The sequence below is a fragment of the Pithys albifrons genome, chromosome 7 (genome assembly GCF_047495875.1).
Source record: "Pithys albifrons albifrons isolate INPA30051 chromosome 7, PitAlb_v1, whole genome shotgun sequence".
Lineage (NCBI taxonomy): Eukaryota > Metazoa > Chordata > Aves > Passeriformes > Thamnophilidae > Pithys > Pithys albifrons.
In genome coordinates, this window is record NC_092464.1 from 2,209,117 (window position 1) to 2,214,523 (window position 5,407).

Genomic DNA, 5,407 nt, shown 5'->3' on the forward strand with positions numbered 1-5,407 from the left:
TTAATCAATTAATTAATCCTTCTAATGCACCCAGGAATTAATTGATTAATCAATTAATTAATCCTTCTAATGCACCCAGGAATTAATTGATTAATCAATTAATTAATCCTTCTAATGCACCCAAGAATTAATTGATTAATCAATTAATTAATCCTTCTAATGCACCCAGGAATTAATTGATTAATCAATTAATTAATCCTTCTAATGCACCCAGGAATTAATTGATTAATCAATTAATTAATCCTTCTAATGCACCCAAGAATTAATTGATTAATCAATTAATTAATCCTTCTAATGCACCCAAGAATTAATTGATTAATCAATTAATTATTTAATCCTTCTAATGCACCCAGGAATTAATTGGTTAATCAATTAATTAATCCTTCTAATGCACCCAGGAATTAATTGGTTAATCAATTAATTAATCCTTCTAATGCACCCAAGAATTAATTGGTTAATCAATTAATTATTTAATCCTTCTAATGCACCCAGGAATTAATTGGTTAATCAATTAATTAATCCTTCTAATGCACCCAAGAATTAATTGGTTAATCAATTAATTAATCCTTCTAATGCACCCAGGAATTAATTGGTTAATCAATTAATTAATCCTTCTAATGCACCCAGGAATTAATTGGTTAATCAATTAATTAATCCTTCTAATGCACCCAAGAATTAATTGGTTAATCAATTAATTATTTAATCCTTCTAATGCACCCAGGAATTAATTGGTTAATCAATTAATTAATCCTTCTAATGCACCCAGGAATTAATTGGTTAATCAATTAATTAATCCTTCTAATGCACCCAGGAATTAATTGGTTAATCAATTAATTAATCCTTCTAATGCACCCAGGAATTAATTGATTAATCAATTAATTAATCCTTCTAATGCACCCAAGAATTAATTGATTAATCAATTAATTATTTAATCCTTCTAATGCACCCAGGAATTAATTGATTAATCAATTAATTAATCCTTCTAATGCACCCAAGAATTAATTGATTAATCAATTAATTATTTAATCCTTCTAATGCACCCAGGAATTATTTGGTTAATCAATTAATTAATCCTTCTAATGCACCCAGGAATTAATTGGTTAATCACTTAATTAATCCTTTTAATGCACCCAGGGATTAATTGATTAATGAATTAATGATTTAATCCTCCTGATGCACCCAGGAATTAATTTATTAATTCTGCTTCTAATGCACCCCGTAATTAATTGCCTGGAGTAATGAAGCCCTTGTGGCCAGGGCTGTGCATGTTCAGTGTCCTGGTCCAGCCTTGGTGTCGCTTTAATTAGTTAATTAATTAATTAATTCTCCATTTGCACTTAAGTGGTGATGAAACATTTCACGATTTCTTCTCGTTCACACCTTTATTTCTAAAATAAAAGGGAATTCTGTCCATTGGGGCCTTTGGGATTTTCCAATGGGAATAGAGGATTTTTTTTTAAGTGTCTTTTTTTTTTTAATTAATTTATTCTGGTGTTGTTTTAATTACCCCAATTCCAGTCCAACATTCCCAGCTGGGGAAGCTTCAAACTGGTTGTGCCACTTTTCCAGGGGCAGTTCAGCCTCAATTCCAGAGGGAAGGAAACACAAGAACTGCTGGGGAGTGTGTTGTGTTTTCCAGCTTTTTCCAATGGGATTAGAGGATTTTTTTTTAAGTGTCTTTCTTTTTTTAATTAATTTCTTCTGGTGTTGTTTTAATTGCCCCAATTCCAGTCCAACATTCCCAGCTGGAGAAGCTTCAAACTGGTTGTGCCACTTTTCCAGGGGCAGTTCAGCCTCAATTTCAGAGGGAAGGAAAGACAAGAACTGGTGGGGGACTGTGTTGTGTTTTCCAGCTTTTTCCAGTGGGAATAGAGGATTTTTTTTAAAGTGGTTTTTTTTTTAATTAATTTCTTCTGGTGTTGTTTTAATTACCCCAATTCCAGCCCAACATTCCCAGCTGGGGAAGCTTCAAACTGGCTGTGCCACTTTTCCTCTTCCAGGGGCAGTTCGGCCTCAATTTCAGAGGGAAGGAAACACAAGAACTGGTGGGGAGTGTGTTGTGTTTTCCAGCTTTTTCCAATGGGAATAGAGGATTTTTTTTCAGTGTCTTTTTTTTTTAATTAATTTCTTCTGGTGTTGTTTTAATTACCCCAATTCCAGTCCAACATTCCCAGCTTGGGAAGCTTCAAACTGGTTGTGCCACTTTTCCTCTTCCAGGGGCAGTTCAGCCTCAATTTCAGAGGGAAACACAAGAACTGGTGGGGAGTGTGTTGTGTTTTCCAGCTTTTTCCAATGGGAATAGAGGATTTTTTTTTAAGTGTCTTCTTTTTTTAATTAATTTATTCTGGTGTTGTTTTAATTGCCCCAATTCCAGTCCAACATTCCCAGCTGGGGAAGCTTCAAACTGGTTGTGCCACTTTTCCAGGGGCAGTTCAGCCTCAATTTCAGAGGGAAACACAAGAACTGGTGGGGAGTGTGTTGTGTTTTCCAGCTTTTTCCAATGGGAATAGAGGATTTAAGTGTCTTTTTTTTTTAATTAATTTATTCTGGTGTTGTTTTAATTACCCCAATTCCAGTCCAACATTCCCAGCTGGGGAAGCTTCAAACTGGTTGTGCCACTTTTCCTCTTCCAGGGGCAGTTCAGCCTCAGTTTCAGAGGGAAGGAAACACAAGAACTGCTGGGGAGTGTGTTGTGTTTTCCAGCTTTTCCTCTGCCTTGCTTTGTGTCCCTTCAGGAATTTCCCATTCCCAAGTTGTTCCTGGCATGAACTTTGATGCTGAATTGTGGTGATTGTTGTATGGAAATAATTCTTTGCTGGGGCTCTCCTGGTTTTCCCCAGCCCCAAATCCCTCTTGTTTCCCCTGGGAAACCCACACCAGCTTTCCACAGGGATTCCTTTCCTGCATTTCCACATGGATTTTGTCATCCACTGCCTAATAAATCTCTTGGAATATGGAAACTGATTTGTGTAAAAATCCATCCCTGATATTCCCAAATTATTCAGAGCCTCCCAAATTCCCTCCTGATTCAGTTTTGCTCCAACATGGAGAGACTTTGTTTTTATGGGAAATAAAAAAAACAGGTAAGAGATTCTAAGTCTAAAAATAAACAGATTTTCCTTGGAAAAGCTCCTGAAAAATAGGACTGGCTTGTCCTGGATCATGTGGGGGGTTTGTAATCCAAGGAATTTTCATGGAAGTGAAGGGTCCTGGGAATTGTGGCTTTGGAGCTGCTGCAGCTCTTGGAAAAGGGATTAAGAATTCCTTGGATATGTCATGGCCTCTTGGTACTTAAATATTTGACTCTCATTAAAACTTGTCTTATTATGGAAAGATCCATCCCTGATATTCCCAAAAATATTCAGAGGGTCCCAAATTCCCTCCTGATTCAGTTTTGCTCCAACATGGAAAGAGAGACTTTATGGGAAATAAAAACTGGTAAGAGATTCTAAGTCCAAAAAAACCAGATTTTCCTTGGAAAAGCTTTTCAGCTCCTGCAAAATAGGACTGGCTTGTCCTGGATCATGTGGGGGGGTTTGTAATCCAAGGAATTTTCATGGAAGTGAAAGGTCCTGGGAATTGTGGCTTTGGAGCTGCTGCAGCTCTTGGAGAAGGGATTAAGAATTCCTTGGATATGTCATGGCCTCTGGTAGTTTAAAGATTTAATACTGATTAAAACTTGTTATGTAAAAATCCATCCCTGATATTCCCAAAAATATTCAGATCCCCCCAAATTCCCTCCTGCCTCAGTTTTGCTCCAACATGGAAAGAGAGACTTTATTTTTATGGGGAAAAACTTTAATTGAAGAGATTCTAATTCTGAAATTATAAAACCACATTGGTTGGAGCTCAGTGTTTGCACCAGCCCAAAAAAATCCCCTGTGGGGCCCTGAGTGGCTCCAGCAGAGATTTCGGGGTGGTGTCCCCTGGGAATTGGGCAGAATGTCCCAGGGAGGGGATGGGCAACTTGGTGGGGCACTGATTGCTCGTTAATTCAGAGTTAATTAACACACATCTGTCCCTATCCTTTCATTTTGTTCTCTCCTGACACTCAGATGGGACCCGGAATTAAAATCATGGGATCACAGGATGGTTTGGCTTGGAAGGGGCTTTAAAGGTCATCCCATCCCATCCCACCCCCTGCCATGGGCAGGGACCCCTCCCACTGTCCCAGGGACCCCTCCCACCGTCCCAGGGACCCCTCCCGCTGTCCCAGGGGCACCTCCCACTGTCCCAGGGACCCCTCCCACTGTCCCAGGGGCACCTCCCACTGTCCCAGGGACCCCTCCCACTGTCCCAGGGGCACCTCCCACTGTCCCAGGGACCCCTCCCGCTGTCCCAGGGACCCCTCCCACTGTCCCAGGGGCACCTCCCACTGTCCCAGGGACCCCTCCCACTGTCCCAGGGACCCCTCCCACTGTCCCAGGGGCACCTCCCACTGTCCCAGGGACCCCTCCCACTGTCCCAGGGGCACCTCCCACTGTCCCAGGTTCCTCCAAGCCCCATCCAACCTGGTCTTGGTTGGAAGGGACCTTAAGAATCAGCAATTCCACCCCTGCCATGGGCAGGGACACCTCCCACTGTCCCAGGGACACCTCCCACTGTCCCAGGGTGCTCCAACCTGGCCTTGGACACTCCCAGGGCTGGAGCAGCCACAGCTGCTCTGCCCAAACTGTGCCAGGGCCTGCCCAGCCTCCCAGACAAGAATTCCTTCCCAATATCCCACCCAAACCTTCCTTCCCCTGCCTGTTTCCTCCTTCTCCTCCATCCCCTGTTGTTCTGTCACAAAAACTCCCAAACCCACCAAAACAAAGGTTTGGCTTCTTGAATTGATGACTCAGGTCAAAAGCCATCAATGGAACCCTTTGGTCTGAATTAAATCCCTTTTTATCTAATCCTGAATCCTTGAATGGTTTGGGTTGGAAGGGACCTTAAAGGTCATCCAGTTCCAGGGACACCTCCCACTGTCCCAGGGTGCTCCAGCCTGGCCTTGGACACTCCCAGGGCTGGGGCAGCCACAGCTGCTCTGGGAAATCCATCCCAGTCCCTCCCAGCCAGGAATTCCTTTCCAATGTTAACCTCAAACATCATCTTGGAGGTCATGGACTCATCCTATTCCATGCAGGAAAACTTAGAATTCAAAGCCATCCTTGCTCAGGTTCTTCCAGGTAAGCAGCACTAACCCAAGGTCTGTGTTGCTCTCCATGGACAAACACCTGAAGTTTACAAGGTCCTAAACCATCCAAGTTGTGATTAAACAGCAGCTTGGGAGGTTTGAAGGAAATCTTGGCACTGTTGTGTCAGAGAAATGAGGATCCAACAGAATTGTGGCCAAGGAGGTGACTCTGCTCAGGTGAGACCCCCCTGAGGAGCTGCTCCACCCCTGGGGTCTCCAGGAAGCACATGG